General features: G+C 44.5%; 1 protein-coding gene across 1 annotated transcript in view; it reads right to left on the reverse strand.

Annotated features, from left to right (window-relative positions):
- The window catches only part of LOC137369758 (A disintegrin and metalloproteinase with thrombospondin motifs 12-like), a 780,536-nt gene that overhangs the window by 221,560 nt on the left and 531,663 nt on the right, over positions 1-27,313 (reverse strand). The gene's annotated exons all lie outside the window — the stretch shown is intronic.

The following is a 27,313-nucleotide window of genomic DNA, read 5'->3' on the forward strand; positions in this document are numbered from 1 at the left end:
TTCAGGTCATAGGCTCTTATGTAATATATAAGTCAAGGTCCTATGACATAAACAGAACACCAATTGTAATTTTAAGAGAGAACTGGGAGATACAGTAGGGAGTACCAAAAAGGTAAGTTTAAAATGATCTTCTAGCATGACGAGAAGCAGAAGTGAGAATCCTATGGGCTGCCTCCTTGAGCATCCCCTCCCTCCACAATCATACCCTCCCCCAGACATACCTTCCTCTCAGCTGGGTTGGTCTCAGGGCTGCCTCATATTGGGCCAGCCCAGAACCAGCAAGATGCAGTGGGTTGCCAGATGGACACATATCTTGCTGGTGAGAGAACAGTGAGGCCCCACACTCAACACAGATATAACCTCCCACCAGTAGGATTGGATGGTAAACTGGCAACCTCTGTTGTAGTACACCTTTAAGTGGTTGTGGTTACATTTTCAGTATACCTTGCGAGAGAGGAAATGATGTAACATACCATGTGACTGAGTCTTATCCTCAGTCTGCTGCTGATCACCAAACAGACCAGATATGTACAGATGTTCACTTGCAATGTAATGCCATGCTACTTTCTTTCTTTTCTTTTGGGCCTCCTTATCTCGAGAGACAATGGATACGCGCCTGGAGGTGGTCAGTGATTTGTGAAGCAGCGCCTGGAGTGGCTATAAAGGCCAATTCTGGAGTGACAGGCTCTTCCACAGGTGCTGCAGAGAAATTTGTTTGTCGGGGCTGTTGCACAGTTGGCTCTCCCCTTGCGCCTCTGTCTTTTTTCCTGCCAACTACTAAGTCTCTTCGACTCGCCACAATTTAGCCCTGTCTTTATAGCTGCCCGCCAGCTCTGGCGAATGCTGGCAACTGACTCCCACGACTTGTGATCAATGTCACACGATTTCATGTCGCGTTTGCAGACGTCTTTATAGCGGAGACATGGACGGCCGGTGGGTCTGATACCAGTGGCGAGATCTTTGGGGATCCTGTCATCTTCCATGCGGCTCACATGGCCAAGCCATCTCAAGCGCCGCTGACTCAGTAGTGTGTATAAGCTGGGGGTGTTGGCCGCTTCAAGGACTTCTGTGTTGGAGATATAGTCCTGCCACCTGATGCCAAGTATTCTCCGGAGGCAGCGAAGATGGAATGAATTGAGACGTCGCTCTTGGCTGGCATACGTTGTCCAGGCCTCGCTGCCATAGAGCAAGGTACTGAGGACACAGGCCTGATACACTCGGACTTTTGTGTTCCGTGTCAGTGCGCCATTTTCCCACACTCTCTTGGCCAGTCTGGACATAGCAGTGGAAGCCTTACCCATGCGCTTGTTGATTTCTGCATCTAGAGACAGGTTACTGGTGATAGTTGAGCCTAGGTAGGTGAACTCTTGAACCACTTCCAGAGCGTGGTCGCCAATATTGATGGATGGAGCATTTCTGACGTCCTGCCCCATGATGTTCGTTTTCTTGAGGCTGATGGTTAGGCCAAATTCATTGCAGGCAGCCGCAAACCTGTCGATGAGACTCTGCAGGCACTCTTCAGTGTGAGATGTTAAAGCAGCATCGTCAGCAAAGAGGAGTTCTCTGATGAGGACTTTCCGTACTTTGGACTTCACTCTTAGACGGGCAAGGTTGAACAACCTGCCCCCTGATCTTGTGTGGAGGAAAATTCCTTCTTCAGAGGATTTGAACGCATGTGAAAGCAGCAGGGAGAAGAAAATCCCAAAAAGTGTGGGTGCGAGAACACAGCCCTGTTTCACACCACTCAGGATAGGAAAGGGCTCTGATGAGGAGCCACCATGTTGAATTGTGCCTTTCATAATGTCATGGAATGAGGTGATGATACTTAGTAGCTTTGGTGGGCATTCAATCTTTTCTAGTAGTCTGAAGAGACCACGTCTGCTGACGAGGTCAAAGGCGTTGGTGAGATCAATGAAAGCAATGTAGAGGGGCATCTGTTGTTCACGGCATTTCTCCTGTATCTGACGAAGGGAGAACAGCATGTCAATGGTCGATCTCGCTGCATGAAAGCCACACTGTGCCTCAGGGTAGACGCGCTCGGCCAGCTTCTGGAGCCTGTTCAGAGCGACTCGAGCAAAGACTTTCCCCACTATGCTGAGCAGGGAGATTCCACAGTAGTTGTTGCAGTCACCGCGGTCACCTTTGTTTTTATAGAGGGTGATGATATTGGCATCGCGCATGTCCTGGGGTACTGCTCCCTCGTCCCAGCACAGGCATAGCAGTTCACGTAGTGCTGAGAGTATAGCAGGCTTGGCACTCTTGATTATTTCAGGGGTAATGCTGTCCTTCCCAGGGGCTTCTCCGCTGGCTAGAGAATCAATGGCATCACTGAGTTCCGATTTGGTTGGCTGTATGTCCAGCTCATCCATGACTGGTAGAGGCTGGGCTGCATTGAGGGCAGTCTCAGTGACAACATTCTCCCTGGAGTACAGTTCTAGGTAGTGCTCAACCCAGCGGTCCATTTGTTTGCATTGGTCAGTGATTATGTCCCCCGATTTAGATTTGAGGGGGGCGATCTTCTTGATGGTTGGCCCAAGAGCTCTCTTCATGCCATCATACATTCCTCTGATGTTTCCGGTGTCTGAGGCCAGCTGAATATGACTGCATAGGTGTTGCCAGTAGTCGTTTGCGCAACGCCTAGCTGTTCTTTGTGCAGTACTTCCCTCAAAGCTACTACCCTCAAAAAAGAACCCACTATCTAAGTGCTAACTGGCCCTTGACATGTAGTTAGTGCTTTGATGTCCAAAGTCTTAGTAAGTACAAGGAAAAAGAAACAGAACAGCCTTCACGAGTTGGCCTACCAATAGATAAAATATACCCCAGTGTGTGGTCCTAATCAAAGTAAAGCTCGTTTGACTCTATTCAAAAAAGCAACTTCAGAAGAAAACTGTGAAATTTCTGTTTCAAACATTTGTGAGCAGTTGGCCCATGCCTTCCAGGAATCAACCTGTCATTTTGAATTCTTGAATAAGGAAATACCTGAAAAACACGGGATCTTATTTTCCCACTCGTACATTTGTCCAGTGGTCAGTGATCTAGTATTGAGGGTAAGGCAGCTGTTCGATTCATAGATATCTTAAATGTTTGATTCCTAATATAACATGTTAGTGAAGAATTAGGGGTAATCAGGCACTTGATTTTAGTTTTAATAGTGACCCTGATGTAGACTTCTAAGTGGGGGAACACTTGGCTAGCAGTGACTAGTGAATATTACTAGTTTCAACTTAATCAGCAAACCAGGGTTGTCAACAATTTAGTGTTATGTTACATCTTCTGGTTCCCATAAGTTAGAAATAATCACACTTAAGATTTAGAAATGCTGGAGCTCTTTGTTTATTCCATACAGCTTTCCATGCTGCTTGGTAAACACTCGTTTAGGCCAGTGCAGTGTTATGCGTCACACTGACACCAGGGCAGCAGTGAATGTGGCACCCTGGAACACACTTACACATAACAACTAGTCCCTAGCTAATTAGTTCCTCGCCCTTTACGAATAATGTAACAATACATAACATGTTAGTTCCAAGATTTCAAACCCACTTGATTCATAAAGCTGGCTTGAAACCAGGTAAACTGGGCAACCTTATTGGTGGGAAATTGCTGGCACAGAAGTAAACTATTCTAATGCAAACAAAATCTATGTCTTCTCCAAGAACCAAAAAAAGGCCAAGCATAGAACAAAACCAAAGTGGCTAACTGGTCATGTGCATGGGAAAATCAGATTGAAACAAAACTACTTTTATAGACTTAAAGAAAACAGTTCTCAGGAGAACAGAGATGGGTATTGCACTTAGCTAAAGTTAATACAAACTGGTATCAGAACATCTAAAAATCACTGGAGAAAAATACAGTAGACAATTGTAGCAATAGTAAAATCTTTTTCAGCAATGTTCATTATCAGAAGGACATTAAAGGTTGTTGAATGATTACTCACAGCAGATTAAGGTCGGCTCCCAGGATACAGCAGAGGTTTTAGATATTACTTTACTCCAGTAGATGATGTTCAGTTACCATTGATGAATTGTACTGTTATCTCTAAAGTTGGTCTAGGTTTATCCTTTTTTTTGCTGCTCCCAGGAGATTACATTGCTACAGGGGGTGGGGTGGGGGGCAGAATCAATGGGAGTCATGATAGCCAGTTGCAAAATGAAGATATGGAAGAGTCTAGATGGATCAGCTGGTCTTTACCTGTCCATCATTTCAATATGTTTGTGCATTCATATATGTATCTTCTTAGTTCATCCCAGAAAATGGGCACTAATTTACAATTTCTTTGCTGAGGTTGCACACTGATTATTGACCCTTACTGTTGACAAAATGGAACAGACAGCCTACAAATGGGTGAAGGCTGGTGCTGCAGGCTGCTGTTGAATTTAATATATGCAGATGTGTAGTTGAAGAGAATATCTGCTTTCTCAGTGTTGCAGTGAAATATGTAGTGGCTGATATGAGTGATATTTGATCAGTTTTACTTCCATGCATGTTGCTCTGTGATGGCAGGACTGATTCCAGGTCTGAAATTGAATCCCTATCCCTTGCACACTGAGGTCCAGGTATGTGATATACAGGTGGTTCCTCAAAGTCCATCTCCTAAGCCTTCAAACAATGTAAACCAATATTTTTCTGCTGTTCCTGCTTCGCCTCCTCTAAACTATCTACTAGGGAGACTTAAAGTGACAGATATGCTCGAGTGTTCATGAAGAAACTCATCATTGTTAAATAAGCATAAACTATTTCCTGTGCTCACTGCAAAAAACTCTGCTGACTGTGTCATTATGTTTAATGCAGTATGAGAATAAAGTTAATCCTGAATAATTTACATGTTCCCCATTAGTTGCTGCTTTAAAAGCAGATAACAAGATTTTTTAAAAGTCGACTTGGTTCCACGCATCAAACCGTATTAGAAATACTTCAGTTTGCTTTCCCTCTGCTATATGCCCAGAGGACCCTCAATTCCTAGATGCAAAACAGAGCAGAAGGGGGAGGAGATCCATAATGCCGTGTCTACATCTCCTTTGCATTAACCAGGGATGTCCTGAGGGAATGCAATATGTTTATGTCAACTACAAGCGTAAGCAGACATAATAAGCCTCCCACTTACCTTCACTTTTGGAATGATAGTTTGGTGCCTATTTGGAGGAGCAGAGAAAAGAACTGGGCCTCAGGCTTCATGTCTAGCCCTGTTCATATTGGAAATTTGAATGCATGCCATACGTAAAGTAGGCACTTTCTTTTGCAGATGTAGCAAGTAGAAATTCAAGGCTGGAGGGGTGAAGTTTTTTCTAAGTTCTTAGATAGCTTGAAGCTTGTTGATTCTGCTGCGATTTTTGAACAGCAGCCAGGATGCCAAGCAGCTAGTAACCATTACCCCAGCCGCAGGCCTACATACAGCTAATTACATTGTTCAATCACTATTATTATGTAAGCAAGCACGGTAACAATTTTACATGCAGCAAGATCCCACAACACAGCAAGGAGACGAATGAGCAGTTTGCTGGCATTTATGTTAGAAGCCATACAGTAATGTTACAGAAGTAAATCTACATCAAGAATCTGAGTGATATTATAGTTGTGAAATTAATGTTTGTTTCTTTGTTGCATGAGCTGAAACTTCGAAAACTAGACAGCTTTGAGGCCTAGTCTTGGGTCATTAAGATATATTTTTGAAATCCATAATTTTTTTTAATTATTCATTCATGGGATGTGGGTATTGCTGGCCATGCCAGCATTTATTGCCCATCCCTAATTGCCCTTGAGAATCAAGCTGATGTTTCCAGATACAACCTATTGGCACGGCACTGAATTTAAGCTAGATTAAAAAATGGCTTAAATAGGTTCATTCAAATTGAGCCAGTCTCAATGGGTGGATAATTCAAAACTGGTGACATTTTGTTGGCTACATCAGTAAACAAAACAGAACAAATACTCAATTGGTATAAGAACAGAGAGCTGTGGATATTCAGTCATTGAGTATATTCAAGAATGAGATTGATAAATTTTTGGGCACTTAGGTAATCCAAGGGTATGGGGATAGGGGAGGTACAGTGGAGCTAAGGAAGAAGATCAGCCATGATTTGAGTCTTTGGAACTCTCTTCTTCAAAAGGCGGTGGAAGCAGTCTTTGAATATTTTTAAGGCAGAGGTGGATAGATTCTTGATGGGCAAGGGTGTGAAAGGTTATTGGGGTAGGCGGGAATGTGGAGTTGAGGTTACAATCAGATCAGCTACGATCATATTGAATGGCAGAGCAGGCTCGAGGGGCCGTGAGGCCTATTCATGCTCTTAGTTTGTATGTCCGTATGATCTTATTGAATGGTGATGCAGTATCAAGGAGCCACATGGCCTGCTCCTGTACCCATTTCTTAGATTCTTATGAACTGTGAAAATATTTCCCATTCAGTGTGAAGCGTATAGCCCCGATATTAGCTCAGCATGGGGATGTCAGGATCAGCATCAAGTTTTTATTTCCCATTTGGAGTGAGTTCACGACCATTTTAAATCTTAGACCTCATCATCCATCTCGCTGGTGTGTTTCCTGTCTAATGCCAGCAGGAAGGTGTCCTTGGTCAGTCGGCAAGAGTAAGAGGTTGGCTAGCAGGAAGCTGTCACTGGGAACCTGCGAGAATGGTCCCCGCCAGTGAGGTACGTTGGGGAGGTCTGGAGGTGTTCAAACAAACAGGCGGTGGCATGGAGACATAACATAACTTACTGTCTCCAGCCTGCTAACACATCAAGACCAAAAGTATCAAGCTTCAAGAAGACTTGAAAAACTCACCCCTCTGCACACAGTAATGGAAAATGTTTTGTTGATTAAATCCTTGAGGAAAAAAAAGTTTAGTTTTTCCAATTGTATTCTTTGGTGGATTTCTGATTTGCCAATTTTGGCAATTATATCAGTTTTCATCCCAGAATATCTAAGATTTTTTGTGTATATAAAACATGGCCGAAGTCTTGATGAAAAGAAAAATGACACACAAGTATACTGGTAGCCTACTCAGACTACTTTTATGCGTCCACACTGCCAGTGGAGTGTTTAGCCCTATGGTGCCTTGGTTAACCAAAATTTATTCAGGGTGGAGAATGAGGGGCTGGCAAGAATAGCTTTGGACTATTAAAGGCTGAAGTTGACAAAGGTATGGATGTGAATTTTAGTAGCAGATGGGCTGAGGCAGGGCTGAATGCGACCCTTTTTTGATGAAGAGGCCATAGGGCCAAATATGGAACTGAGGTTGCAAACAGTCTGATTCAGCCTGTGGCAGTAGCCTGGTCAAGGAATGGAGTTGGTGATGAGTGCACAGAGTTTGCAGGGACTTAAGTGAAAGTTAATTTTACAGCCAGCATGCTCATAAAAGGAAAGGTTTGTGCTACATTCACATACCTATGATAAATGTATCGAAAGTGATTTGTAGTGTAAGTACAATGCCAATACGTTATAACTGGATTTTAACTTGTGGCGGGAATGGGGAAGATGGAGACCAAGGCTGGAAACAAAGATATTAAAGGGAACAGATAGGGTAGAAAGAGAGAATCTATTTTCGTTAGTTGGTGAGTCTAAGACTAGGGGGTATAGTCTAAAAATTAGAGGCAGACCTTTCAGGAATGAAATTAGGAAACACCTCTACACGGAAATGGTGGTAGAGTTTGGAATTTCATGCTCGATCCATTGTCAATTTTAAAACTGAGATTGATAGATTTTTGTTAGCCAAAGATATTAAGGGATGTGGGACGAAGACCTGGTATTAAGTCACAGATCAGCCATGATTTCACTGATTGATGGAACAGGCTCAAGGGGCCAACTGGTCTACTTTTGTTCCCATATTACTATGTTCCTCAATAGTCTGACCATGACAACGTGGGGCCCACAAGGTTTTAACTGCTAAGCCTCATCTGTAAGCTTTCCAGCAGTTATCTGTCTGAAAGCGGAAAGAAGTGGCAGCAGACCAGTGGCTAAGAGTGCAATTTTGGACTGCAGGAGGCCATCACCTGGAACTGAAGGAACATCCTTTGTATTCAAGTAAGTCACGAGGAGAAGGTTTCAGGTGGGCCATGCAAGTAGGGGAGGGGACAAGCCCAGCCATGTGAGTTCCAAACTTTCCTTGTCAGGTCCAGAGGAGCACATTGTAATATTACTTGCTCCTTTGGTGTGTGATCTACTGTAAGACTGACAAGCCTACAAGTTACATTAAAAGAAAATGTTTGTTTTATTATACTTTAACTGGATCATATATATACAAATGGTTATTGCAGGATCACACCTAAACACGTTTCACTCTATCAGGCTCCACCCACAACTGACTGTTCATGTGTGACACGACATCACTTCCTCCGGTGATCTTCATTAACAGCTTCTCAAGGTGGTCTGCTCATAAGGTAGTCTCACAGCATCCCCCTTTATTCCAAAGATAAAACTTATGTACAATAAACAATGATGTTGTGGTTCAGGCTAAGTACATGATTAAAAGAAAACGTTATTTACAGGTAAGCAAATTGAACATTGCCTAAAACATAGAGGTGGGTTGCTTATTCATCTTGATCTTGTTATCATGAACCTCTTTCCTTGTTTGGAAAGCTTGGAAAATTGATGACTGGCAATGTCACCAATCACCGGCAATTCCTCAGGCCTCCAGGTACTTGCTGCAATGAACTGAAGTCCGAGGAGAGACTCCCAGTCATTTCGCCTCTTCGTGACAAGACTCCCAGCTTTTGTATTGGCCTTTACATGGATTCACGCTGTATACTCGACCTGGGTACTTCCTACCATCTTCTGTGCATTACTGAATTCATGTATTGTGACAGTTCGTAAATCTTGGCATACTGGAAGTCCTGCAACAGCTGGTCCAGTTGTGTCCACAATACAAAACATTTGTGGTAGCCATTCAGAGATCCCACAGCTGTACTGCAAGCTTATCATTCCAATGCACTCGATTAGAGAACCATTATAGGCAGTCAACCTAGCCGTGGTGGGTTGCGCCATAGATTCCCATATCTTTAAATACATGTCCTTCAGCATAGGGATGGGCAGAATATTTGCACTTGATCAGGTGTCAATTTTTACTCTGAGCTTAAGCTTGCCGCTCTTCTGCAGACATATAATCCCGATCATGGTGAATGCCTCAGATTGTATAATAGCGTTGACATACTGATCCATACTGACTATGTGAAATACTTCCTCGCTGTTCGCACGAGTGCATTCTTCACCCATGCCCTCCTGGCAATCTTTCTCCCTCCTGACCTGATGTCCCTGCTTGGCCTTTTGTGTCAGTATATCTCTTGTAGCGTTTGCCATCTTTTCTTGCAGACGCTCTCTCTGCATGTGATCTGCCACCATTCCTGTGTGAAGTATCTGAGCTCGGCCTCCTGCATTGCCTTGCCCAGTATCCTCACATGCCACAGGTTTTGCCCAGGTCCTGGTACACTGGACAACTGCGAATTGGGCGAGTGAGGACACATTTGCCACAAGGCTAAGCAAACTTCTGAGCCTTGGTTACCATACCAATTGTTGTCGCCGACCCCAACGCTTGTAACTATTGGTGCCCAGCCGTGATGGCTTCAAATTTCCTTCCATCATTAATAGTACATTAAGGGTGTGCTCTTTCTTCTTTTCTAGCACGTCATTTTGAAAGGCCTCCAGTCGGGTAGACGCAATTACTAACTCTATAACCCGTTCTGACAGTTCAATATCTGCGAAGTCACAATATTGAGCTTTGTCTTGGCACCTTGCCACAGACTGGTCAATGGACTCATCTTGCCTTTGCCTTTGTCATAAGTTCAAACCTATGTACTCGGAAATTTACCTTCACTTTGAGTTGCTGCTCCAGAAATGACAATATCTTGCTAGGGTCCTTCTGATCCTCAGCTGATAATCCTGATTTTTTTTTTTAGAGATACAGCACTGAAACAGGCCCTTCGGCCAACCGAGTCTGTGCCGAACATCAACCACCCATTTATACTAATCCTACACTAATCCCATATTCCTATCACATCCCCACCTGTCCCGATATATTTCCCTACCACCTACCTATACTAGGGGCAATTTATAATGTCCAATTAACCTATCAACCTGCAAGTCTTTGGCATGTGGGAGGAAACCGGAGCACCCGGAGGAAACCCACGCAGACACAGGGAGAACTTGCAAACTCCGCACAGGCAGTACCCAGAATCGAACCTGGGTCCCTGGAGCTGTGAGGCTGCGGTGCTAACCACTGCGCCACTGTGCCGCCCCTACGCCACTGTGATGTATTGATCCATTGCAAGCCCTCGTTGCCCAGTGCAATCTTAATCTTGATAGCTTGTTTCTCTGGTTCGCTCACTTATTGATCAAGGAAACATAGCTCCATTTGCTCTTGGAACAGTTTAAATTCAGACGCAATGTCCGACACCTTCCAGTCCATAACCAGATATCTGAAAGCCTGAAAGTCTTGATGATCCTGATTTTTTATAAATACAGGCTTTTTCACAGGAATTCTTTTTCACAGGCACACTTTTTTTTGTTACCTTTTTAAGAGAGATTTATTTTTGCAGGCCTGCCCATTTTAACAATGAGGGACAACAGCATTATGGTTGTAGTGATCATAATTCAATCAGTTTTAACATAATTATGGAAAAGGACAGAGATAGAACAGGAGTTAGAGTTCTCAATTAGGGCAAGGCCAATTTTACTAAGCTGAGGAGTGGTTTAATGAAAGTGGAATGGAAACAGCTACTTGAAGGTAAATCAGTGTCAGAGCAATGGGAAGCATTCAAAGGGGAGATTCAAGGGGTTCGGAGTAAACATGTACCCACAAAGAAAAAGAGTGGGACGGCCAAATCTAGAGCCCCATGGATGTCAAGGAGCTTACAGGGTATGATAAGGCAAAAAATGAAAGCTTATGCCCGACACAGAGAACTTAATACTACAGAAAGCCGAGAGGAGTATAGAAAGTGGAGGGGTGAAATCACAAAGGAAATTAGGAAAGCAAAGAGAGGGCATAAAAGAATATTGGCAAGCAAAATCAAAGTGAACCCAAAGATGTTTTATCAATATTTTAAGAGTAAGAAGATAACTAAGGAAAGAGTAGGAGCCATAAAAGACTAAAAAGGTAACCTATGTGCAGGGGCGGAAGATATTGGTATTGTTCTTAATGAATACTTTGCACCTGTCTTCACAAAAGAGAGGGGACAATGCAGAGATTGCAGTTAAGGAAGAGGAGTGTGAAGTATTAGATGTGATAAACATAGGGGGAGAGGACGTATTAATGGGATTAGCATTCTTGAAAGTTGATAAATCACCAGGGCCAGATGAAATATACCCCAGGCTTCTAAAAGAAGCAAGAGACCAAACAGCAGAAGGTCTGACCATCATTTTCCAGTCCTCACTGGATACAGGTGTGGTGCCGGAGAATTGGAGAATTGCTAATGTTGTACCTCTGTTTAAAAAGGGAGCAAGGGATAGACTGAATAATTACAGGCCAGTCAGTCTAACCTCAGTCATGGGCAAATTATTGAAATGTACAGGATAAACAGTCATTTAGAAAGGCACAGATTACTCAAGGATAGTCAGCATGGATTTGTTAAGGGAAGATCTTGTCTGAACAACTCAATCGAACGTTTTGAAGAAGTAACAAGGAAGATGGATGAGGGTAGTGCAGTTGATGTGGTCTACATGGATTTTAGCAAGGCTTTTGACAAGGTCCCAATATGACAGACTGGTTAAAAAAATAAAATCTCATGGGATCCAGGGAAATGCATCAAGATGGATACAAAATTGGTTTAGTGGCAGGAAACAAAGGGTAATTGTTTTTGCAACTGGAGGCGTGCTTCCAGTGGCATTCCGCAGGGCTTAGTGCTGGGCCCCCCTGCTTTTTATGGTATATATTAACGATTTGGATGTAAATGTGGGGCATGATCAAGAGGTTTGCAGGCCTTGTGGTAGATAGTGAGGAGGATAGCTGTAGGCTGCAGGAAGATATTGATAATCTGGTCAGATGGGCAGAAAAGTGGCAAATGGAATTCAACTTGGAGAAGTGTGAGGTGATGTATTTGGGGAGGTCAAACAAGGCAAAGGAATACTCGATTAATGGGAAAATATTGAGAGGTGTAGAGGGAGTGAAGGACCTTGGAGTAAATGTCTACAGATCCCTGGAGATCAGGTCGGTAAGGTGGTTAAAAAGGCATATGGAATCCTTTCCCTTATTGGCTGAGGTATAGAATATAAGAGCAGGGAGGTTATGCTGGAGCTGTCTAAATCATTGGTTCGGCCACAACTTGAGTACTGTGTGCATTTCTGTTCAACTCATTACAGAAAGGATGTAACTGCACGAGAGAATGTACAGAGGAGACTGCTGAGGATGTTGCCGGGACTGGAAAAATACAGCTATGAGGAAAGATTGGATAGGGTGGGGTTGTTCTTCTTGGAACAGAGAAGGCTGAGAGGCGATCTGAATGAAATGTACAAAATTCTGAGGGGCCTGGATAGAGTGGAGGTGAAGGGTCTATTCACCTTAGCAGAGAGGTCAGTGATGAAGGGGCATAGATTTAAAGTGATTGATTGAAAGATTAGAGGGGAGATGAGGAAAATCTTTATCTCCCAGAGGATGGTGGGGGCCTGGAATTCACTGTCTGAAAGGGTAGCTAAGGCAGAGACCCTCAACTCATTCAAAAGAAGTCTGGATATGCATCTCAATTGCCCTAATCTGCAGGGCTACTGACCAAATGCTGGAAGGTGGGATTAGAATGGGTGTAATGTTTTTTGGCTGACACAGACATGATGGGCCAAGTGGCCTCTTTCTGTGTTATAAACCTATGATTCTATGATTTCTGTCTTAAATGGTAACCCCTTATTTTTAAACAGTGACCCCAAGTTCTAGATTTTCCCACAAGAGGAAACATCCTTTCCACATCCACCCTGTCAAGACCACTCAAGATCTTATATGTTTCAATCAAGTCACCTCTTACTCTTCGAAACTCTAGCAGACACAAGCCTAGCCTGTCTAACCTTGCCTCATAAGACAACCTGCCCATTCCAGGTATTCAGTTAGTAAACCTTCTCTGAACTGCTTCCAACGCATTTACATCCTTCCTAAAATAAGGAGACCAATACTGTAAACAATACTCCAGATGTCGTATCACCAATGCCGTGTATAACTGAAGCATAACCTCCCTACTTGTGTATTCAATTCCTCTCACAATTAACAAGAACATTCGATTAGCTTTCCTAATCACTTGCGGTACCTGGATACAACTTTTGCAATTCATGCACTCGGACACCCATTAAAGTGTCATAAACAGGTAGAGAAAATAATCAAAAGCTCTAGAGGACTGGAATACAAGGGGGCAGTGGTGGGGGACGGGGGAGTTGTTGGCGGTAGAAATCATACTTCAGCTATACAAAGCCTTGGTTATACCAGACCTGCAGTACTGTAAACAGTTCTGGGCACCACACCTTAGGAAGGATATATTGACCTTGATGGGAGGGCAGCGAACAGTTACTACAATGGTACCTGGCTGGGGGACTTCACCCTGAAGGACATAGCTTTCAGCCTGGGCCTGTGGCAGGTTGTGAAGGAACTAACAAGAGAGTAAAACCCACTTGACTTCGTCCTCACCGATCTACCTGTCGCAAATGCATCTGTCCATTACAGCATTGGTAAGAGTGACCACCGCATAGTACTTGTGGAGACCAAGACCTGTCTTCACACTGAGGATACTGTCCATCATGTTGTGTAGCACTACCACTGTCCTAAATGGGATAGATTCAGAACAGATATAGCTTCTCAAATCAGGGCATCCATGAGACGCTGTGGGCCATCAGCAGCAGCAGAAATGTATTCAACCACAATCTGTAACTTTATAGCCCGGCATATCCCTCACTCTCATACCCTTACCATCAAGCCGGGGTTCAACCCTGGTTCAACAAAGAGTGTAGGGAGGGTATGCCAGGAGCAGCACCAGGCATACCAACAAATGAGATGCCACCCTGGTGAAGCTACAACACAGAACCATATGAATACTATGCAGTGGAAGCAGCACGATGTAGACAGAGCTAAGGAATCCCACAACCAATGGAGCAGATCCAAGTTCTGCAGTCCTGCCACATCCAGTTGTGAATGCTGGTGGACAATTAAACTAACCGCAGGAGCAGTCTCCATAAAAATCCCCATCTTGAGTGATGGCAGAGCCCAGCACAACAGTGCAAAAGATAAGGCTGAAGCATTTGCATCCATCTTTAGCCAGAAGTGCTCAGTGGATGATCCATCTCGGCCTCCTCCTGAGATACCCAGCATCACAGATCCCAGTTTTCAGCCAATTCGATTGAATCCACATGATATCAAGAAATGTCTGAAGGAAGTGGATAGGACAAAGGCTATGAGCCCTGACAATATCCCAGCTGTGGTACTGAAGATTTGTGCTGCAGAACTAGCTGCGATCCTAGCCAATCTGTTTTAGTACAGCTACAACACTGACATTTATCTGACAACGTGGGAAATTGCCCATGTATGTTCTGTCCACAAAAAGCAGAACAAATGCAATGCAGCCAATTATCTTCCCAACAGTCTACTCTCGATCATCAGCAGAGTGATGGGAGGTTTCATTGACAGTGCTATCAAGCAGCACTTAAGCAGCAATAATCTCTCACAGATGCTCAGATTGGGTTCCATCAGGGCCACTCGGCTCCAAACCTCATTACAGCCCTGGTACAAACATGGACCAGGGAGCTGAATCGCAGAGGTGAGGTGAGAGTGACTGCCCTTGACATCAAGGCAATATTTGACTGATTGGGGCATCAAGGAGCCGTAGCAAAATTGAAGCCAATGGGAATCAGTGGCACAGTGGTTAGCACCGCAGCCTCACAGCTCCAGGGACCCGGGTTCGATTCCGGGTACTGCCTGTGTGGAGTTTGCAAGTTCTCCCTGTGTCTGTGTGGGTTTTCTCCGGGTGCTCCGGTTTCCTCCCACAAGCCAAAAGACTTGCAGGTTGATAGGTAAATTGGCCATTATAAATTGTCACTAGTATAGGTAGGTGGTAGGGAAATATAGGGACAGGTGGGGATGTTTGGTAGGAATATGGGATTAGTGTAGGATTAGTATAAATGGGTGGTTGATGTTCGGCACAGACTCGGTGGGCCGAAGGGCCTGTTTCAGTGCTGTATCTCTAATCTAAAACCTCTTCACCGGTTGGGTAAGCACATAATAAGCATGAAGGAGGATGGTTGTGGTTGTTGGAAGCTAAACATCTAAGCTCCAGGACATTGCTGCAGGAGTTCCTCAGGGTAGTGTCCTAGACCAACCACTTTTTAAAATTCATTCATGGGGATGTAGGCGTCGCAGGCTAGGCCAGCATTTATTGCCCATCCCTAATTGCCCTTGAGAAGGTGGTGGTAAGCTGCCTTCTTGAACCGCTGCAGTCCATGTGGGGTAGCTACACCCACAGTGCTGTTAGGAAGGGAGTTCCAGGATTTTGACCCAGCGACAGTGAAGGAACGGCAATATAGTTCCAAGACAGAATGGTGTGTGACTTGGAGGGGAACTGGCAGGTGGTGATGTTCCCATGTATTTGCTGCCCTCGTCTTTATAGGTGATAGAGGTTTGGAAGGTGCTGTCTAAGGAGCCTTGGAGCTTTGCTTCAGTGCATCTTGTAGATGGTGCACACTGCTGCCACTGTGTGTCAGTGGTGGAGGGAGTGAATGTTTGTTGATGGGGTACCAATCAAGTAGGCTGCTTTGTCCGGGATGGTGTCGAGCTGCTTGAGTGTTGTTGGAGCTGCACCCATCCAGTTAAGTGGAGAGTATTTCATCACACTCCTGACTTGTGCCTTGTTAATGGTGGACAGGCTTTGGGGAGTCAGGAGGTGAGTTACTCGCTGCAGGATTCCTAGCCTCAGACCTGCAATTGTAGCCATGGTATTTATATAACTACTCCAGTTCAGTTTCTGGTCAATGGTAACCCCCAGGATGTTGATACTGGGGGCTTCAGCGATTCTAATGCTATTAAATGTCAAGGGGAGATGGTTAGATTCTCTCTTGTTGGAGATGGTCATTGCCTGGCACTTGTGTGGCGCGAATGTTACTTGCCATTTATCAGCCCAAGCCTGGATATTTTCCAGATCTTGCTGCATTTCTACATAGACTGCTTCAGTATCTGAGGAGTCATGAATGGTGCTGAACATTGTGCAATCATTAGCAAACATCCCCACTTCTGACCTTACGACTGAAGGAAGGTTTATTAGAATTAGAATTAGAATATTACAGCGCAGTACAGGCCCTTCGGCCCTCGATGTTGCGCCGATCATCTGACCTACACTATTCCATTTACATCCATATGTCTATCCAATGACCACTTAAATGCCCTTAAAGTTGGCGAGTCTACTACTGTTGCAGGCAGGGCGTTCCACGCCCCTACTACTCTCTGCGTAAAGAAACTACCTCTGACATCTGTCCTATATCTTTCACCCCTCAACTTAAAGCTATGTCCCCTCGTGTTTGCCATCCTCATCCGAGGAAAAAGACTCTCACTATCCACCCTATCTAACCCTCTGATTATCTTGTATGTCTCTATTAAGTCACCTCTCCTCCTCCTTCTCTCTAACGAAAACAACCCCAAGTCCCTCAGCCTTTCCTCGTAAGACCTTCCTTCCATACCAGGCAACATCCTAGTAAATCTCCTCTGCACCCTTTCCAAAGCTTCGACATCCTTCCTATAATGCGGTGACCAGAACTGCACGCAATACTCCAGGTGCGGCCTCACCAGAGTTTTGTACAGCTGCATCATGACCCCGTGGCTCTGAAACTCGATCCCCCTACTAATAAAGGCTAACACACCATATGCCTTCTTAACAGCCCTATTAACCTGGGTAGCAACTTTCAGGGATTTATGTACCTGGATACCAAGATCTCTCTGCTCATCTACACTACCAAGAATCTTCCCATTAGCCCAGTACTCTGCATTGCTGTTACTCCTTCCAAAGTGAATCACCTCACACTTCTCCGCATTAAACTCCATTTGCCATCTCTCAGCCCAGCTCTGAAGCCTATCTATGTCCCTCTGTACCCTACAACACCCTTCGACACTATCCACAACTCCACCGACCTTCGTGTCATCCACAAATTTACTAACCCACCCTTCTACACCCTCATCCAGGTCGTTTATAAAAATGACAAACAGCAGTGGCCCCAAAACAGAACCTTGCGGTACACCACTAGTAACTAAACTCCAGGATGAACATTTGCCATCAACCACCACCCTCTGTCTTCTTTCAGCTAGCCAATTTCTGATCCAAAGCTCTAAATCACCTTCAACCCCATACTTGCGTATTTTCTGCAATAGCCTACCGTGGGGAACCTTATCAAACGCCTTACTGAAATCCATATACACCACATCCACGGCTTTACCCTCATCCACCTGTTTGGTCACCTTCTCGAAAAACTCAATAAGGTTTGTGAGGCACGACCTACCTTTCACAAAACCGTGCTGACTATCGCAAATGAACTTATTCTTTTCAAGATGATTATAAATCAGGTCATTGATTAAGCAGCTGATGATGGTTGGGCCTAGGACACTATCCTGAGGAATTCCTGCAATGATGTCCTGGAGCTGAGATGATTGACCTCCAACAACCACAATCATCCTCCTTTGCACTAGGTTGATTCCAACCAGCGGAGAGCTTTCCCCCTGAATCCCATTGACTTCAGCTTTGCTAGGGCTCCTTGATGCCATACTCCGTCAAATGCTGCCTTGATGTCAAGGGCAGTCACTCTCACCTCAGCTCTTGAGTTCAGCTCTTTTGTCCATGTTTGAACCAAGGCTGTAATGAGGTCAGGAGCTGAGTAGACCTGCCGGAACCCAAATTGAGCGTCACTGAGCAGATTATTGCTGTGTAAGAGCTGCTTGATGGCACTGTTGATGCCACCTTCCATCATTTTACTGATGATTGAGAGTAGACTGATGGGGCAGTAATTGGTACTGGAACAGCTTGGCTGGGGGCGTGGCAAGTTCTGGAGCACAGGTCTTCAGTACTATTGCCGGAATATTGTCAGGGCCCGTAGCCTTTGCAAAATCCAGTGCCTTCAGATCTTTCTTGATATCACGCGGAGTGAATTGAATTGGCTGAAATCTGGAATCTGTGATGCTGGGGGACTTCAGGAGGAGGCCGAGATGGATCAACTCAGCACTTCTGGCTGAAGATTGTTGCAAATGCCTTATCTTTTGCACTGATGTGCTGGGCTCCCCCATCATTGAGGATGGGGATATTTGTGGAGCCACCTCTTCCAGTTAGTTGTTTAATTGTCCACCACCAACCTCAAATTGATGCTTGATCCATTGTTAATTTTAGAACTGAGATTGATAGATTTTTGTTAACCATAGGTATTGAGGGATATGGGGCAAAGTCAGGTATATGGAGCTTGTTCATAGATCAGCCCTGACCTCATTGACTGGTGGAGCAGGCTCGAGGAATCAAATGGCCTACTCCTGTTCCCATGTTCCACACAAGTGTGGGTTACCAGATAGCCTTCAGGAGTAGGAACCATGGTTGATTTTACTTCTAAGGCCAGGATTATTGAGCCAAATCTTCGCATATCTACTGACACCCTAACTGCAATCAGTTAACACAGCACAGATTGAACTGCGGATCTTTCTAGTCTGTAAATATATCACCTATCCAAGTCTCAGGACATCCCAAAGAGCTTTGTGGCAAATTAAGTACTTTTTTGTCTAGTTACTGTTGTAATGTATGGCACATTTTTACACTGGGCTGTGTATTTACCCAATGAACCACTGAAACAGTAAGTCATCAGGCTCATTTTTTGTCTCTTAGCACTTCTGCAGTGAGCTGCCGGCAAAAAACAAAAAATTATTTAATCTTCATTAGCATAAGGTCCATTTAGTTTTCTGGGCACAAATTAGATGAGTATGTTAGGACCTATTACTTACCCATAAAAAGCCTGAGAGGGATACCATAATATCTGTTTAATATAGTGCATTCCTGCTGTGTTATAGATTACATCACTTCATTTCTATCACTTGGTGCATCAAACATGCCTGCAATTCTTCAAACCACAGACTTTGTTTCAGTTGAAATTAGAGAACAGCCTTTTGTTATGTGTACTTTCAGAAGATATGTCACAACATGACTTACCAAGTCAATATCTGGGACTTACCTAAGTGATCAGTTGAGCTACTGAAGAAATCAATCAGGTCAATATGAATACTGTGGATTATGTATGGTAAGCTAAGTTCCCTTTCTCGTGCTGTAAGGAAATTCTTGCCAGGCATTTCAGCTTGCTGCTTGAAGCCTTCCTCAGCATTCATTAATTGAAAGAGCCACAAGCGACAAAGCAGTTTCAACAAGAGTTTTACTTATTTCTCCTAATCCAATCTAACACTGTTTATTAAGTTGCAGTTTTGTGAAGGTTTTGATCCCTATATTGTTGTTGAAGGTCATATCCCAATCAACGTCTTGATCAAGGGCCACTCTAAGCAACTCTGCTTATTGTTGTATTTCAGGACATTGGGACTTGAATCTTTGCAAGCAGTACTTTACAATGATCAACCATGGATTTCAAAGTCTAGAAATTCAATTTATTTTAGGTGTAAAATTTGGGCACAGAAAGCATTGAAATTTGGACAGAAACACAGATAATACAAATGAGAATCAGGCTGAATATGGAAAGTGAAAAGGAAAGTAAGAGAGGCAAAAAGACAGTATGAAACGAGTCTGGCAGCTAACATCAAAGGGAATCAAAATGTCTTCTATAGGTATATAAATAGTAAAACGGTAGTAAGAGGAGGGGTGGGACTGATTAGAGACCAAAAAAGGGGAACTATTCATGAAGGCAAAGGGCAATGCTGCCCTGCTAAATGAGTACTTTTCATCTGTCTTCAGCAAGAAAGAAGATACTGCCAAAGCCACAGTAATAGTGGAGGCAGTTGAGAAACTGGATGGGCTGAAAATTGATAGAGAGGTACTGAAAAGGCTGGCTGTACTTAAAGCAGGAAAGTAACCAGGTCTGAATGGGATGCATCCAAGGTTGCTGAGGAAAGTAAGGGAGGAAATTGCAGAGGTACTGGCCACATTCTTCCAATCATCCTCAGATATGGGGAGGATCTGGAGAATTGCAAGTGTTGCACCCATGTTCAAAAAAGGGTGTAAGGATAAACCCAGCAACTACAGGCCAGTCAGTTTAACCTTGCTGGTGGGAAAGCTTTTAGAAACAGTAATCTGGAACATAATTGACAATCACTTGGACGAGTGTTAATTAATGAAGGAAAGCCAGCATGAATTTGTTGAAGGCAAATTGTGTTTAACTAACTTGATTGAGTTTTTGATAAGGTAACTTACCTTCCAGGAGAGCAGCGGAGAGGTGCGGACCTGTGGGGAAAACGTTGAGAGCGGAGCCGACAAATTGAACACGAGGATCGCGGCCCAGTCACTTACCTTCTGGGAGCGGAGCGGAGAGCATTTAAGATGCGCCTGAGTTTGAAAACAAAGTGAGCAGTGATGTCACAGGAAAGCTGCAAGGTGATTGGTTGGTGAGTAACTGCTGTTAGGGAATAACTCTCAATAGTTGGGTAAATAACCAAAAGTAAAGGGAAAGGTCGACAGTTTTTTTTAATATAGTAGGTAGTTTTTTTTTTAGGGAATCAAGGTCCCGAGTGTAAATAATCTAATTTTTGGGTAATTTAAGGGGATAAATTAAGGGTAAGTCATGGCAGGGCAGTGTGGAATGCTCCTCCTGTGCAATGTGGGAAGTCAGAGACACTTCCAGTGTCCAGGGCAAACATGTGTGCAGGAAATGTCTCTAGCTGCAGCTACTTGAAATCCACGTTTCAGATCTTGAGCGGGGGCTGGAGACACTGTGGAGCATCTGAGATCATCGTGGATAGCACGTACAGGGAGGTGGTCACACCACAGGTAAAGACTGCTCAGGCAGAAAGGGAATGGGTGACCGCCAGGCAGAGTAGAAGAGCTAGGCAAGTAGTGCAGGAGTCCCCTGGGTCCATCCCCCTATCAAACAGATTTTCCACTTTGCTTACTGTTGGGGGAGATAGCTTCTCAGGGGAGCAAGAGCCAAGTCTGTGGCACCACGGGTGGCTCTTCTGCACAGGAGGGGAGGAAAAGGAGTGGGAGAGCTATAGTGATAGGGGATACGATTGTAAGGGGTACAGATTGGCGTTTCTGTGGCCACAAACGTGACTCCAGGATGGTATGTTGCCTCCCTGGTGCTAGGGTCAAGGATGTCATGGAGCGGCTGCAGGACATTCTGAAGGGGGAGGGTGAACAGCCAGAGGTCGTGGTACACATTGGTACCAATGACATAGGTAGAAAGAGAGATGAGGTCCTGCAACAGAATTTTGGTAGCTAGGTGGCAGATTAAAATGCAGGATCTCAAAGGTAGTAATCTCTGGATTACTCCTGGTGCCATGTGCCAGTGAGTACAGGAATAGGAGGATAGAGCAGATGAATGCGTGGCTGAGGAGATGGTGCAGGAGGGAGGGCTTTAGTTTCCTGGATCACTGGGTCTGTTTCTGGCAAAGGTGGGACCTGTACAAGTTGGACGGGTTGCATCTGAACCGGAACGGGACCAACATCCTTGCTGGGAGGTTTGCTAGTGCTGTTGGGGGGGGTGGGCGTGGGGGTTTAAACTAATTTGGCAAGGTGATGGGATACAGAGTAGAGGTACAGTAGGGGGTGATTCACAGTCAAATACAGAAGAGAAACTGAGTCAGTCTGGAAGGCAGAGCAAATATAGACCTGTTAAGGTACGAATGAAAAAAGCAAGGCTGGATTGCATCTATTTTAATGCAACGAGTCTTAATAGTAAGGCAGATGAATTGAGGGCGTTGATTAGCACATGGGATTGTGAGATTATTGCTATCACAGAGACATGGTGGAGGAGGGGCAGGACTGGCAGCTCAATATTCCAGGATATAGAATCTATAGGCGTAACAGGGGAGAGAGTAAAAGAGGAGGTGGCATTGCACTGTTGATCAAGGAGTCAATTACTGCAGTAAGGAGGGATGATATCTTAGAAGATTCCTCAAATGAGGCCATATGGGTAGAACTTGAAAACAAAAAGGAGGCAATCACTTGGCTGGGAGTGTACTACAGGCTTCCAAACAGTCAGGGAGAGATAGAGGAGCAGATATGTAGGCAATTCGCAGAGAGGTGTAAAAATAATAAGGTAATAATAGTAGGGGATTTCAACTTCCCCAATATCAACTGGGATAGTCTTAGTGCAAAAGGCTTAAAGGGAGTGGAATTCTTAAAATGCATACAGGAGAGCTTTTTGAGCCATGACGTAGAAAGTCCTACAAGAGAAGGGGCAGTACTGAACCTAATCCGAGGGAATGAAGCCAGACAAGAGGTAGAAGTATCAGTGGGGGAGCATTTCGGGGATAGTGACAATAACTCTGTAAGATTTAAGGTAGTTATGGAAAAGGACAAAGATGGAATGGAAATAAAGGTACTGAATTGGGGGAAGGCCGATCTCAATATGATAAAACAAGATCTGGCCAGATTGGATTGGGAGCAGCTACTTGTAGGAAAGATTACATCAGACCAGTGGGAATCGTTCAAAGAGGAAAGGGTGAGAGATCAGAGCCAGCATGTACCCGTAAAGGTGAACGGTAGGACCAACAAGTCCAGGGAACTCTGGATGTCAAGGGATATAGAGGATTGGATCAGGAAAAAAAAGGAGGCCTATGGCAAATTCAGAGCACTGAAAGCAGCGGAGGCACTAGAGGAGTATAGAAAATGTAGGGGGGACTTAAAAAAGTAATGAGGAGAGCGAAGAGGGGACATGAAAAAACACTGGCGGGCAAGATAAAGGAAAATCCTAACGCATTCTATAAGTATATTAAGGGCAAGAAGATAACCAAGGAAAGAGTAGGGCCATTAGGGACCAAAGTGGCAATCTGTGTGTGGAGATGGAGGACATAGATGAGGTTTTAAATGATTACTTTTCATCTGTGTTCACTATGGAGATGGACGATGTCGGTGTAGAGATCAGGGAGGGGGATTGTGATATACTTGAACATATTAGCTTTGAAAGGGAGGAAGTACTAGCTGTTTTAGCGGGCTTAAAAGTGGATAAATCCCCAGATGAGATGTATCCCAGGCTGTTACGTGAGGCAAGGGAAGAGACAGCAGGGGCTCTGACACAAATTTTCAAATCCTCTCTGGCCACAGGAGAGGTACTAGAGGACTGGAGGACAGCAAATGTGGTACCATTATTCAAGAAGGGTAGTAGGGATAAACAAGGTAATTACAGGTCGGTGAGTCTAACATCAGTGGTTGGGAAACTATTGGAAAAAATTCTGAGGGACAGGATTAATTTCCACTTGGAGAGGCAGGGATTTATTTATTTATTCAGAGATACTGCACTGAAACAGGCCATTCGGCCCACCGAGACTGTGCCAACCATCAACCACCCATTTATACTAATCCTGCATTAATCCCATATTCCTACCACATCCCCACCTTCCTTCAATTCCCCTACCTATACTAGGGGCAATTTATAATGGCCAATTTACCTATCAACCTGCAAGTCTTTGGCTGTGGGAGGAAACTGGAGCACCCGGCGAAAACCCACGTAATCACAGGGAGAACTTGCAAACTCCACACAGGCAGTACCCAGAATTGAACACGGGTCGCTGGAGCTGTGAGGCTGCGGTGCTAACCACTGCGCCACTGTGCTGCCCAATTAATCAGGGATGGTCAGCATGGCTTTGTCAGGGGGAGATCATGTCTAACTAACTTGATTGAATTTTTCGAGGTGGTGACTAGATGTGTAGATGAGGGTAAAGCAGTTGATGTAGTCTACATGGACTTCAGTAAGGCTTTTGATAAGGTCCCGCATGGGAGATTATTTAAGAAGAGCCCATGAGATCCAGGGCAATTTGACAAATTGGATCCAAAATTGGCTTAGTGGCAGGAGGCAGAGAGTGATGGTCAAGGGTTGTTTTTGCGAGTGGAAGCCTGTGACCAGTGGTGGACCACAGGGATCAGTGCTGGGACCCTTGCTATCTGTTGTGTACATTAATGATTTAGACGTGAATATAGGAGGTATGATCAGTAAGTTCGCAGATGACACGAAAATTGGTGGTGTCGTAAATAGTGAGGAGGAAAGCTTTAGATTACAGGACGAAGTAGATGGGCTGGTAAGATGGGTGGAGCAGTGGCAGATAGAATTGAATCCTGAGAAGTGTGAGGTGATGCATTTTGGGTGGATTAACAAGGCAAGGGAATATAGGACCCTAGGACATACAGAGGGTCAGAGGGACCTTGGTGTACTTGTCCACAGATCACTGTAGGCAGCAGCACAGGTAGATGAGGTGGTTAGGAAGGCATATGGGATACTTGCCTTTAATGGCTGAGGCATAGAATATGAGAGCAGGGAAGTTACGATTGAGCTGTATAAAACGCTAGTTAGGCCACAGCTGGAGTACTGTGTACAGTTCTGGACACCACACTATAGGAAGGATGTGACTGCACTGGAAAGGGTGCAGGGGAGATTCACCAGGATATTGCCTGGGCTGGAGCATTTCAGCTATGAAGAGAGACTGAAAAGGCTAGGGTTGTTTTCCTTAGAGCAGTCAAGGCTGAGGGGGAACATAATTGAGGTATACAAAATTATGAGGGGCATTGATGGGTTAGATCGGAAGAAACTTTTTCCCTTAGTGGAGGGGTCAATAACCGGGGGCATAGACTTAAGTTAAGGGGCAGGGGATTTAGAGGGAATTTGAAGAAAAAAATTTTCTCCCAGAGGGTGGTTGGAATCTGGAATGCACTGCCTGAAGAGGTGGTAGAGGCAGGAACCCTCACAGCATTTAAGAAGCATTTAGATGAGCACTTGAGACACCATAGCATTCAAGGCTATGGGCCAAGTGCTGGAAAATGGGACTGGAATAGTTAGGTGCTTGATGGCCAGCACAGACACGATGGGCCTGTTTCTGTGCTATATAACTCAATGACTCTAACAGAAAGGATTGATGAGGGTACTGCAGCTGATGTCATGTTAATGAACATCCATAAGTTGTTTGATAAAGTGCCAGATACAGGTTTGTCAGCAAAGTTGAAGCCTATGTAATACAATGAATGGTGGCAGCATGGACACAAAGTTGGCTAGAGGACAGGAAACAGAAAATAGTGGTGAACAGTTGTTTTTTGGACTGGAGGAAGGTACACAGTGAAGTCGGTACTAGGATTGCTGCTTTTTGTGATATATTGTAATGATTTGGACTTGGGTGTCCAGGACACAATTTCAAAATTAGCAGACGACACAAAACTTTGAAGTATAGTGAACAGTGAGCAGGATAGTGATCGACTTCAAGAGGACATAGACAGGCCGGTGGAATGGGTGGAAATGTGGCAGATGAAATTTAATGCAGAGGCATGTGAAGTGATATATTTTGGTCAGAAGAAAGAAGAAAGGCCTAAGGGTATAATTCTAAAATGGATCGAGGAACAGAGAGACTTGGGTATATATGGGCACAAATTGTTGAAAGTGGCAGGGCAGGTTGAGAAAGCAGTTAGAAAAGTAGATGGGATCCTGGGCTTTATAAATAGAGACATAGAGTCCAAAAGAAAGGAAATTATGATGAACCTTTATAAAACACTAGTTCGGCCACAACTGAAGTATTGTTTCCCATTCTGGGCACTGCATTTTCAGAAGGATGTAAAGGCTCTGTGCAGAAAAGATTCACAAGAATGGTTCTAGGGATAAGAGACTTCAGTTACTTCAGTAGATAGATTGGAGAAGCTGGAGTTGTTCTCCCTAGAGAAAAGGAGATTGAGAGGAGATTTGGTGGAAGTGTTCAAAATCATGAGGGGTCTAGACAGAGTACATAGAGAGAAACTGTTCCCATTGCCAGAAGCGTCGAGAACCAGACGACACTGATTGAAGGTGATTGGCAAAAGAACCAAAGGCAACGTGAGGAATAACTTTTTTTACATGGTGAATGATTATGAATACACTGCCTGAAAGGATGGTGGAGACAAGTTCAGTCATGGCTTTCAAAATGGAATTAGGTAAATACTTGAAGGGAAAAAAATTGCTGTGTTACAGGAAAGGGAGGGTGAGTGGGACCAGCTGTCTTGCTCTTGCAGAGGCAGCACAGACTCGAGAGGCTGAATGGACTCCTCTGTGTTGTAACCATTCTAATGATTCTACGATCTGCTCAGTTTTGTGGCAGGAAATTATAACTGAGGAGGGGAGGGACTCTTCTGCTCGCACCTCTATGTTTGGAAACAGTTTGGAGGTGTTCCCAGGCTAATTCAGGGTATGCCTCCAATTGGGCGAGCAAGACCTATTTTTTTTATTCTTTCATGGAATATGAGCAAGCCTGGCAAGGCCAGAATTTGTTTCCCATCCCTGATTGCCCTTGAGAAGGTAGTGGTGAGCTGCCTTCTTGAACAGCTGCAATCCTTGGGGTGTAGGAACACCAACAGTGCTGTTAGGAAGGAAGATCCAGAATTTTGACCCAGCGACAGTGAAGGAATGGCGATATAGTTCCAAGTCAGGATGGTATTTGGCTTGGCTAGGAACTAGCAGGTTGTGGTGTTTCCATGCATCTGCTGCCTTTGTCCTTCCAGGTGGTAGAGATCGTAGATTCCGAAGGTGCTGTCGAAGCAGCCTTGACAAATTGCTGCAGTGCATCTTGTATATGGTACACACTGCTGCCACTATAAGCCGGTGGTGGAGGGAGGGAATATTTAAGGGTGTGGATGAGGTGTCAATCAAGCAGACTGCTTTGTCTTGGATGGTGTTCAGCTTCTTGAGTGTTGTTGGAGCTGCACTCATCCAGGCAAGAGGAGACTTGTGTCTTGTAGATGGTGGACAGGCTTTGGGGAGTTAGGAGGTGAGTTACTCACTGCAGAATTTCCAGCCTCTGACCTGCCATTGTATTTATGGGGCTGGTCCAGTTAAGTTTCTGGTCTTGAAAGTTTGCAGATTTCCCAGGATTTGTGATGGAGTTGCAAGGGTGGTATTGTTGCCTGGTGCACCGACCTCTACCTTGCAGAGGCTGAGCATCAACTCTCAGACACTTCTTCCTACTTCCCCCTGGACCTTGAACTCACCACTGAACATCAAACCACTGTCTCTAGGGCTGTCACTGATCTCATCTCCTCTGGAGATCTTCCCTCTACAGCTTCCCATCTCATAGTTCTGGGGTTGCGCAAACCCAGACCCTGCTTCTAACTCCTTCCCAAAATCCTGATAGACCCATCATATTCAACCTGTTCCTGCCCCACTGAACTTACTTCTTCCTATCTTAACTCTATTCTTTCTCCCCTCGTTCAGTCTCTTCCCACAGACATCAATGATTCTTCTGATGGCC

This window comes from Heterodontus francisci, chromosome 1, assembly GCF_036365525.1.
Source record: "Heterodontus francisci isolate sHetFra1 chromosome 1, sHetFra1.hap1, whole genome shotgun sequence".
In the NCBI taxonomy this organism is placed as follows: Eukaryota; Metazoa; Chordata; class Chondrichthyes; order Heterodontiformes; family Heterodontidae; genus Heterodontus; species Heterodontus francisci.